The sequence below is a fragment of the Oncorhynchus keta genome, chromosome 34, assembly GCF_023373465.1.
Source record: "Oncorhynchus keta strain PuntledgeMale-10-30-2019 chromosome 34, Oket_V2, whole genome shotgun sequence".
Classification (NCBI taxonomy): domain Eukaryota; kingdom Metazoa; phylum Chordata; class Actinopteri; order Salmoniformes; family Salmonidae; genus Oncorhynchus; species Oncorhynchus keta.
In genome coordinates, this window is record NC_068454.1 from 58,285,113 (window position 1) to 58,297,448 (window position 12,336).

Sequence of the window (12,336 nt, forward strand, 5' to 3'; positions counted from 1 at the left end):
AGAAAGTACTATATTATATCGTATATGCTATTTTTAGAAACATTTAGTTAACCTTTGACAACACCAAATCAAAGACCACAGTCGGAAAGGGAGTATGAACACTAATGCCCTCTGGCTACACTCTCTCTCTCTTTCTCTCTCATTTTAGCTGGCCACAATTTCTCTGAAATTTCTCTGTAAATATGTTGGTAAAAAAAAAAGACATTTCACCCGTGGATTTAGGTAAATATCAGGGCAGATGTGGCTCCGCGACGCGGTGGCCCAGGGTGGCTATTAGGATGCAGCGAGCGGTGTTCCCATGCAGACAGTGTCTCCACATGGAAAGGTCACCTCCCTCCCTCTGTAGGATAAATACGCAGACGTATACAAATGTGAGTGCGTGCCGAAATGGCTCACCTTAAGAAGGCATTAGGCTCCATCGTCGGAACTGAACTTTAAAGTCCTTCTCTTGCTATTACCCGACCACTGGTGGTATTATACTACCAACAAAATGGAGGATGCTGGGATGCTACAATGCGTTTAGTTTAGCATCTTAGACATATAAGAGTATAAGAGTACGGTATGTGCTTAGACAGTGAATTGGTTCAATCAATGAAAATATATTAGCAGTCTATGACTGCGTTTACGCAGGCAGCCCAATTATGACATTTTTTTCACTAATTGGTATTTTGGCCAATCAGATTAGCTTTGAAAGAGATCTGATATACAACGATCGGATGTGATTGGTCAGAAGACTAATTAGTAGAAAGAATATCAGAACTGGGGTGCCTGTGTAAACGCAGCCATTGCCAATGCTGGAGTCGTTGTTGTTGCAGAGCTTTATCAAAACATAAAATTGCATTTGATTATAAAATATTTTTGCTGTGCTGTAATTTACAGAGAATAGCTCATTTAATGCAACTCTATCAAATATCCCAGATGAGCCCCCAAATACTGGGTAATATCTTACTGGCTGTTTTACCAAAATGTGAAATAATGTGGAGCAACACTGATTGACCAGTTGTTCATTGAGTCAGGCTTGAGCCGTGACTCTGTGCTGTTGTGCCTCACTTCCATCTCCTGTGTGAGAGGTCCAGTCTCTCTCTCAATGGCCCTCAGTAGTAGAGCTGTCTCCTGGCTCCTCCAGGCCCCGCCAGGTCTCCATGCTGTCACATCACATCCGGCCAGGAGACTAACCAGGACTGGCAGCATCCCACATCCCCATCGCCAACATACCTGAGCTGGGGCATGCCGGCTACACCTGCCCATGGCCAGGCCTAGGACCAGCGCTAGCTGAGTTTGCCATGGAGCTGTGGGCCAGTTGAAGGTAATTTACAAAATGCTTTGTTTTAGAACTGGGTAGGAAAGAGGGAATGTTTTTTTTTACATAGCAAAATTATTGGAATCCTTAGCTTAGCTTTTTTGTTCACTCTTTTTAAACAAAACTACTCTCTCGTTTTTCCTATATATCTTTATCTTCTCCTCTCCATCTCTCCAACTACCCTTTATTTTTTACTATGCCACCCATTGTGGGGTTATGGTCTGTTTCAATTAGTTTTTACGAGTTAATATACAGTGCCTTCGGAAAGTATTCAGACCACTTGACTTTTTACACATTTTGTTAGGTTGCAGCCTTAAAAAACGTTACGCTAAAGCCATAAAAATCCTCAGCAATCTGCACACAATACCACATAATGACAAAACAAAAACAGGTTTTTAGAAATGTTTGCAAATGTATATAAATATATATGTTTTAAATACCTTATTACATAAGTATTCAGACCCTTTGCTATAAGAATCGAAATTGAGCTCAGGTGCATCCTGTTTTCATTGATCATCCTTGAGATGTTCCTACAACTTGATTGGAGTCCACCAGTGGTAAATTCAGTTGATTGGACATTATTTGGAAAGGCACACACCTGTCTATATAAGGTCCCACAGTTGACAGTGTATGTCAGAGCAAAAACCAAGCTATGATGTCGAAGGAATTGTATGTGGAGCTCCATGACAGGATTGTGTCGAGGCACAGATCTGAGGAAGCGTACCAAAACATTTCTGCAGCATTGAAGGACCCCAAGAACACAGTGGCCTCCATCATTCTTAAGTGGAAGACGTTTGGAACCACCAAGACTCTTCCTAGAGTTGGCCGCCCAGGCAAACAGCAATTGGGGAGAAGGGTCTTGGTCAGCGAGGTGACAAAGAACCCGACGGTCACTCTGACAGAGCTCCAGAGTTCATCTGTGGAGATAGGAGAACCTTCCAGAAGGACAACCATCTCTGCAGCACTCCACCAATCTGGCCTTTATGGTAGAGTGGCCAGATGGAAGCCACTCCTCAATAAAAGGCACATGACAGCCCGCTTGGAGTTTGCCAAAAGGCACCTAGAGGACTCTCAGACGATGAGAAACAGGATTTTCTGGTCTGATGAAACCAAGATTGAACTATTTGGCCTGGAAGTCAAGTGTCTCATCTGGAGGAAACTTGGCACCATGCCTACAGTGAAGCATGGAGGTGGCAGCATCATGCTGTGGGGATGTTTTTCAGCAGCAGGCAATGGGAGACTTGTCAAGATCGAGGCAAAGATGAAAGGAGCAATGTACAGAGAAATCCTTGATGAAAACCTGCTCCAGAGCGCTCAGGACCTCAGACCAGGGCAAAGGTTCACCTTCCAACAGGACAACGACCCTAAGCACACATCCTTCCTGCCTTAAACCCATTCAAATCAAATCATCAAATCAACTTTATTTATAAAGCCCTTCTTACATCAGCTGATATCTCAAAGTGTTATATATATAGAAACCCAGCCTAAAACCACAAACAGCAAGCAATGTAGGTGTAGAAGCACGGTGGCTAGGAAAAACTCAGTAGAAAGGCCAGAACCTAAGAAGAAACCTAGAGAGGAACCAGGCTATGAGGGGTGGCCAGTCCTCTTCTGGCTGTGCTGGGTGGAGATTATAACAGAACATGGCCAAGATGTTCAAATGTTCATAGATGACAAGCAGGGTCAAATAATAATAATCACAGTGGTTGTCGAGGGTGCAACAGTACAGCACCTCAGGAGTAAATGACAGTTGGCTTTTCATAGCCGATCATTCAGAGTATCTCTACCGCTCCTGCTGTCTCTAGAGAGTTGAAAACAGCAGGTCTGGGACAGGTAGCATGTCCGGTGAACAGGTCAGGGTTCCATAGCCGCAGTCAGAGCAGTTGAAACTGAAGCAGCAGCACGGCCAGGTGGACTGGGGACAGCAAGGAGTTATCTGGCTAGGTAGTCCTGAGGCATGGTCCTAGGGCCCAAGTCCTCCAAGAGAGAGAAAAGAAAGAAAGAAAGAAAGAAAGAAAGAAAGAAAGAAAGAAAGAAAGAAAGAAAGAAAGAAAGAAAGAAAGAAAGGAGAGAGAGAGAGAATTAGAGAGAGCATATTTACATTCACACAGGACACCGGATAAGACAGGAGAAACACTCCAGATATAACAGACTGACCCTAGCCCCCCGACACATAAACTACTGCAGCATAAATACTGGAGGCTGAGACAGGAGGTGACCAGGGACACTGTGACCCTGTCCGACGATACCCCCGGACAGGGCCAAACAGGCAGGATATAACCCCACCCACTTGCCAAAGCACAGCCCCCACACCAGTAGAGGGATATCTTCAACCACCAACTTACCATCCTGAGACAAGGCTGAGTATAGCCCATAAAGATCTCCGCCACGACACAACCCAAGGGGGGGCACCAACCCAGACAGGAAGATCACGTCAGTGACTCAACCCACTCAAGTGGGTTGGCAGACCATTCCATAAAAATTGAGCTCTATAGGAGAAAGCCCATTTCCTCTCCTCATCTCCCGGGAACAGCACCTTACCCCTGGCGCTGGGTCCCTTCGGAATGTTCCGGTGGGAGGGAAGCCCCCTCCAAGGCCGTGACAGCCTCTCCCTGCTGTGCCTAACCTGGTTCCTGTGGTGCTCCCTTGCAAACGGAATTCCCACCAGAAACAATGGGCAGCTTACCAGGGTAAACAGGAGCCTACTTCGTGCCAGCCAGTACAAAGGAAGAGATGGGGAGACGAGGCAAGAGGAGTACAAATACAGTAACGGAGACAAAAACATTCAGAGGAGGTTTAACCTAGTCAGATATTGAAGGCTTTGACGATATGGTCTCTTTTCAGAAGGCGCAATTATGTATTTACAGTACGAGCACGTAGCTTTTCTCCTGGATGGAACTGAATATCCCTCTCTGATTAGCAAATTTCCAGCTGGAATTCCTTAGATACGAACCTACAGCCTACGTGATCCACAATAAACGGCTTATTAATCATCAATAAAGGGAGCCGTGCAGTCCATCCAAACCCAAAGTGTTGGTGCAATATTCAGAATCCCAAGGCTGGCCAATGTTACAGCACATACAATTATGACCGACATGTCAAAGCATATGCAATATCGTTCTCCTGATTTAAAAAGATGGGGTGGTCCTGCGAATTCAAATCCACTTACTGCTAGACGCAGGCTGGTACCTCCACCATAATGGCTGTTTACAAGATAAAGAAGAGGAAAAATAGCCACTTCTCCCTGCCCGAGACAAGAAATCCTCTTATGAAATTAGGCTGATAAAAAGGCTCTGCGACGGCGACCATTTTTCCCCTTGTCAAGACAACCTTGCCACTGAGCGTTATTAATGGCATCCTCGTGGCACGTCATTTTTCTCCATCTTCAATCCCCTCCCAGCAACACTACACCACCACAGGCTTATACCATCTCTCCAGCTTTCCAGCTTCTTGACAGAACAAGTAGCCACGCAATACTAATATGGACACCGTACTTTTGAGTTAACACGACACTCCTGCCACACACAGGTATACACAGTAGTGGCTTTGAGCATCCTAAAAACACACTACTTTGTGAAGACTGGCCCAGGGGTGAATTGTGGTTGGTTCCTGGTTGCCTTCAGAGGAGGCTGAAAGGAAAAGTGAGGTGGAGTTTAAACAAATAGCAGCGTTGGGAGAGACGTGTGGCCTTCAGTTAAACAGAGCTATAAATCAGAGGGCTGACATGGAAGAAAGCGAGTTAGGGGGGGGGTGAGAGCAAAAACAAAGAAGGCAGAAAGAAAGCGAGGTGTGCGAGAGGGAGGGAGAGAAGGAGAGGGGAGGACAGAGAGAGGGGCAGAGTGTTTAGACAGCCAACAACACAACACTACCAAAGCACGGCCTCCTTTCCAAATGACTCTTTGTCCGCTCTAGCGTCCTTTCTTTTTCTCTTACTCTGCGTATCTCCACCGTCAGAACCTGCTATGATGTCTTTCCTTGTGGCATAGTGCACCGCTACCTAGCTGTTGAGGATGAAGACTGATAAGTGTGATCATTGCAAAAAGTAATCCCTTTTTTGGTGAGGTCAGATTTAGCGCTCTTCAAATCAAATAAAATCCAATGTTATTTGTCACATGCGGCGACGACAACAGATGTAGACCTCACAATGAAATGCTTACTTACAAGCCCTTAACCAACCATGCAGTTTCAATGAATATACCTAAAAAAAGTAAGAAATAAAAGTAAGAAATAATTAACGAGCAGCAGTAAAATAACAATAGTGAAGGTATATTACCTGTACAGAGTCAATGTGCGGGGACACCGGTTAGTCGAGGTAATTGAGGTAATATGTACATGTAGGTAGAGTTATTGAAGTGACTATGCATAGATAATAACAGAGAGTAGCAGCAGTGTAAAAGAAGGGGGGGCAATGCAAATAGTCTGGGGTAGCCATGTTCAGGAGTCTTATGGCTTGGGGGTAGAAGCTGATGAGGAGCCTTTTGGTCCTAGATTTGGCGTGCCGGTACCTCTTGCCGTGCGGTAGCAGAGAAAACAGTCTATAACTTCAGTGACTGGAATCTCTGACAAATGTATGGGCTTTCCTCTGACACCGCCTATTGTATAGGTCCTTGGGGCCAGTGATGTACTGGGCCGTTTGTACTACGCTCTGTAGTGCCTTAAGGTCAGATGCCGAGCAGTTGCCATACCAGGCGGTGATGCAACCGGTCAGGATGCTCTCAATGGTGCAGCTGTAGAAACTTTTGAGGATCTGTGGACCCATGCCAAATCTGTTCAGTCTCCTGAGGAGGAAAATGTTTTGTCGTGCCCTCTTCAAGACTGTCTTGGTATGTTTGGACCATGACAGTTCGTTGGTGATGTGGACACTAAGGAACATGAAACTCTCAACCTGCTCCACCACAGCCCGTTTGATGTCAATGGGGGCCTGTTCGGCCCGCCTTATCCTGTAGTCCACGAGCAGCTCCGTTGTCTTGCTCACATTGAGGGGGAGGTTGAGCACCACCTCTGGATGAGCATTTTTCTGTTTGCTTATGGCGGAATACAGCTCATTGAGCATGATCTTAGTGCCAGCATTGGTTTGTGGTGGTATGTAGACAGCTACGAAAAATACAGATGAAAACTCTCTAGGTAGATAGCGTGGTCCACAGCTTATCATGAGATATTCTTTCTCAAGCAAGCAAAACCTCGACACTTCCTTAGGTATTGTGTACCAGCTGTCGTTTACAAATATACATTGATCACCACCCCTTGTCTTACCAGAGGCTGCTGTTCTATCCTGCCGATAGGGTGTATAACCTGCCAGCTGTATGTTATTCATGTCGTCGTTCAGCCACGACTCTGTGAAACACAAGATATTACAGTTTTTAATGTCCTGTTGGTAGGATGTTCGTGCTTTACTTTGTCCAATTTATTATCCAGCAATTGTACATTTGGCAATAGTATGGATGGCCAAGGCAGATCAGCCACTCGTCACCTGATCATCACAAGGCACCCCGATCTCCTTCCGCAAAATCTCTGTCTTTTTCTCCTGCGAATGACGGGGATGAGGGCCTGTTCGGGTGTTTGGAGTAAATCTCTCTCATCCGACTCATTAAAGGAAAATTCTTCGTCCAATTCAAGGTGAGCAATTGCTGTTCTGATGTCCATAAGCTATTTTCAGTCATAAGAGACAGTAGCAGCAACATTATGTACAAAATAAGTTATAAACAATGCGGAAAAAACAGACAAAATAACACGTTTGGTTAAGAGCCAATAAAACAGCAGCCATCCTCTCCGGCACCATTTTGAACTCTTACATTCTCTTAGAATTATTGTTCTGATTCATGTTTTGCACTTTTATGTGTTCATATATAGTATATTGATACCAATTTTCTCTGACATGCTGTGATGGCAGGCACACCCAGTGAACCTCCATGGACCAAGTCTGTGTTAGTGGAGCCTGAGGCTGCCAGCACTACCAAGGGCATGAGGGTTTAGACGGATGCATGTGTCTGAGTTATGCACGGTGTGTGTGTGTGTGTGTGTGTGTGTGTGTGTGTGTGTGTGTGTGTGTGTGTGTGTGTGTGTGTGTGTGTGTGTGTGTGTGTGTGTGTGTGTGTGTGTGTGTGTGTGTGTGTGTGTGTGTGTGTGTGTGTTCACAAGAGTTCGCACGGGTATGTGTGTTTTCGTATACGTGTGCGTGTGTGTATGCATGCATCGGAGCGTGTGTGTGTTTGTGCATCTCTACACACATTTCTGTGTCTACCTGTTGGAAGGCGAGGATTAACAAGCCCCTTTGGACTTAAGGGGGAGACTGGGTGGAGGCAGGATGGACACGTACAGTATGTGGATTACATGTAGAGGGCATCATCGCACTGTGATGTTTTTAATGATGTCCTGTGTGTTTAAGCCGCCATGTGTGAACAGGCTTCATGAGCTCCAGCATGTGGAGTCTTAAAGCTACAACCTGGGATCTGGGAATCTGTTCAATGGTCATTTGGATTATTGATATACTGTACAATGTATAGCTTTCAAATATGTTTGAAGAGAATTTGAGAGGGGTAACGATTCCCCAGCCTCATTCCGCAGCTGTGAACCAAAAAAAGTGGCGGGGCTGCTGTTTTTACATTTTTCGAAACGCAGACTGTAGCTTTAAGGCTAGCTGTATGATCACCAACATACTGAATACGTTCCGGAAATGTCTATAAGCCACAGGATGGGGGAGAACCACGATATAGAAGTAGGAAATATCTTATGCAAGGCACTGGCTATATCCCAAATGACATCCTGTTCCCCATATAGGCCACAGGGCCCTGCTCAAAAGTAATGTACTACATAGGAAACAGGGTGCCATTTGGGATGCACTGTCTGCTCTGACTGCAACCTACCCCTATGCCACTCATATTGTCTTGCTCTGTGAGGGATTACTGTGTGGATTTGTGCTGAGGTGGCAAAACAGCTGAGCAGGATGAAAGGATGATATGCATTTTACAGTACATACAATGTAATGGCATTGTTATTACAAAATGTTAGAGCATGTTTTATGTTATCTGATTATTATGACAATTGTACCGATGGATATTTAGATTTTGATGCAAGGAGGCATTTTCATGACCTATGCAATCCTTCTGCACATCTACTTTGATCGAATCCCATGTGTCTAAATCCAGAAAGGCACACAAGTGAGAGTAAACGGATGTTTTTGATGACCTCAAGGTGAGCTATTCCACACAAATGAATAAAACTCTAGTGGTATCAGTATGCTCAAAGAGTGGACCTACAGTATAGTGCAGAAAGGATAGGTCAGGCAGAAGAGTCAAAAAGGACAGATTATGTGTGTTTGTATGATAGAGCCTAAGCATTTTAATTGCCTGTTGGATTTCAGTTTAGGCGGAAAGTATGTGCAAATTATTTATTTCACCTGACACCAAAGAACGGTGGTCACTTGGTACTTTGAGGGGAAATGAAATTAAGCGGACGGGAAAACGTTGCAGCAAACTTGGAGGATACTGAACAGGATTTATAGGCCTTAAATCTGATGGAGTTGGATACTAATACGGTTTAAACCCTCCCTATCCATTAAAGTATTATATGAAATGCATTGGAATGGAGCAGCAGATCCTATTTGACATTCTGTTACCAGAGCGGTTGCAGCTCCACACTTAAGCCTTTTGAAAGCTAATACATAAATGTTGCATTATATCATACTTCTCTGTTTCGCTTTGAGATCTGAGTGAATCAGTAGCAGCTATATGAGATGATGCTCCAAACTGGTTTTAATTACTTCAACAGATTGAGGAGCATAATGCCGTTTTGTGCCTCTGATTTTAACAATGCCAACACTAATCGGCTCAGTCATTATTACAAACAATAAGAATGAGTCGTAAGGCGATTGTTTCTCTTTTCCAATATGGTAATAGTCTACTGTAATTGACAGCGCTCCCGAGAATGGTTTGGAGACAAACGTTTGTTTTGAAGTATCCATGTCTGCCTGAAATGCTGATAAGGTGTCAAAAATATTACAGAAATCAATTAAAAAAAATAGTATAATAAATAATAAATCACAAATACCATAGATTGCTTACAGCTGCTACCCCCGAGCCATAAGACTGCTAGGGGTTAGGCCACCCGGACCCTTATTATTATTTACTATTTATATAGCCTCGCTATTATTATGTTACTGCTACTCTTTAATTATTTGTTACTTTTATTTCTTAAAACTGCATGGTTTGTTAAGTGCTGTAAGTAAGCTTTTCACTGTAAGGTCGACACCTCCACCCACCCCTTTGTTTTTACACTGCTGCTACTCGCTGTTTAAAACCTATGCACAGTCACTTTGTTTTTCATTTTTATTTTAACCCTTATTTAACTTTACCCCTACCTACATGTACAAATGACCTGGACTACCCTGTGCCCCCCGCACATTGACTCGGTACCAGCACCCCCTATATATAGCCTCGTAAAAAAACATTATTGTGCTACTTTTATTTGATTTTTTTATTTGATTTGATTTAGTAAATATTTTCTTAACTCTATTTCTTGAACTGCATTGTCGGTTAAGGGCCTGTAATTAAGCATTTCACTGTGAGGCCTACACATGTTGTATTCTGCACATGTGACAAATACTGTACAATTTGATTTGATTTTGACGGTTTTTATTGCACAAATTATAAAAGATTATGATGATGGTGACGATGACAAAGACAATAAGAATAAATGAAGGAGACCTTCAGGAACAGTTTTGGGGAGAACACGTTACAGAGTAAATCGTTAGGCAACTTAATTGAGGAAAATAAGAACAATCCGAAATTCCTTTTTGATACTGTCGCAAACCTAACTAAAAAGCAGCATTCCCCAAGAGAGGATGGCTTTCACTTCAGCAGTAATACATTCATGAACTTCTTTGAGGAAAAGATCATGATTATTAGAAATTACGGACTCCTCTTTAAATCTGTGTATTCCTTCAAAGCTCAGTTGTCCTGAGTCCGCACAACTCTGCCAGGACCTCGGATCAAGAGAGACACTCAAGTGTTGTAGTACTATATCTCTTGACACAATGATGAAAATAATCATGGCCTCTAAACCTTCAAGCTGTATACTGGACCCTATTCCAACTAAACTACTGAAAGAGCTGCTTCCTGTGCTTGGCCCTCCTATGTTGAACATAATAAACAGCTCTCTATCCACCGGATGTGTACCAAACTCACTAAAAGTAGCAGTAATAAAGCCTCTCTTGAAAAAGCCAAACCTTGACCCAGAAAATATAAAAAACTATCGGCCTATATCGAATCATCCATTCCTCTCAAAATTTTTAGAAAAGGCTGTTGCGCAGCAACTCACTGCCTTCCTGAAGACAAACAATGTATACGTAATGCTTCAGTCTGGTTTTAGACCCCATCATATCACTGAGACTGCACTTGTGAAGATGGTAAAGGACCTTTTAATGGCATCAGACGGAGGCTCTGCATCTGTCCTCGTGCTCCAAGACCTTAGTACAGCTTTTGATACCATCGATCACCAAATTCTTTTGGAAAGATTGGAAACTGGTCTACACGGACAAGTTCTGGCCTGGTTTAGATCTTATCTGTCGGAAAGATATCAGTTTGTCTCTGTGAATGTTTTGTCCTCTGACAAATCAACTGTAAATTTCGGTGTTCCTAAAGGTTCCGTTTTAGGACCACTATTTTACCTCTTGGGGATGTCATTCGAAAACATAATGTTAACTTTCACTGCTATGCGGATGACACACAGCTGTACATTTAAATGAAACATGGTGAAGCCCCAAAATTGCCCTCGCCAGAAGCATGTGTTTAAGACATAAGGAAGTGGATGGCTGCAAACTTTCTACTTTTAAACTCGGAGAAAACAGAGATGCTTGTTCTAGGTCCCAAGAAACAAAGAGATCTTCTGTTGAATCTGACAATTAATCTTAATGGTTGTACTGTCGTCTCAAACAAAACTGTGAAGGACCTCGGCGTTACTCTGGACCCTGACGTCTCTTTTGAAGAACATATCAAGACTGTTTCAAGGACAGCTTTTTTCCATCTACATAACATTGCAAAAAATCTGAAACTTTCTGTCCAAAAATTATGCAGAAAAATGAATCCATGCTTTTGTCACTTAGACTACTGCAATGCTCTACTTTCCGGCTACCCAGATAAAGCACTAAATAAACTTCAGTTACTGCTAAATACGGCTGCTAGAATCCTGACTAGAACCCAGAAATTTGATCATATTACTCCAGTGCTGGCCTCCCTACACTGGCTTCCTGTCAAGGCAAGGGCTGATTTCAAGGTTTTACTGCTAACCTACAAAGCATTACATGGGCTTGCTCCTTCCTATTTCTCTGATTTGGTCCTGCCGTACATACCTACACGTACGCTACGGTCACAAGACGCAGGCCTCCTAATTGTCCCTAGAATTTCTAAGCAAACAGCTGGAGGCAGGGCTTTCTCCTATAGAGCTCCATTTTTATGGAATGGTCTGCCTACCCATGTGAGAGATGCAAACTCGGTCTCAACCTTTAAGTCTTTACTGAAGACTCATCTCTTCAGTGGGTCATATGATTGAGTGTAGTCTGGCCCAGGAGTGTGAAGGTCAATGGAAAGGATCTGGAGCAACGAACCGCCCTTGCTGTCTATGCCTGGCCGGTTCCCCTCTTTCCACTGGGATTGTCTGCCTCTAACCCTATTACAGGGGCTGAGTCACTGGCTTAGTAGGGCTCTTTCATACCGTCCCTATGAGGGGTGCTTCACTTGAGTGGGTTGAGTCACTGATGTGATCTTCCTGTCTGGGTTGGCCGCCCCCCTTGGGTTGTGCCGTGGCGGAGATCTTTGTGGGCTATACTCGGCCTTGTCTCAGGATGGTAAGTTGGTGGTTGAAGATATCCCTCTAGTGGTGTGGGGTCTGTGCTTTGGCAAAGTGGGTGGGGTTATATCCTTCCTGTTTGGCCCTGTCCGGGGGTGTCATCGGATGGGGCCACAGTGTCTCCTGACCCCTCTTGTCTCAGCCTCCATTACTTATGCTGCAGTAGTTTATGTGTCGGGGGGCTATCCGGTGTC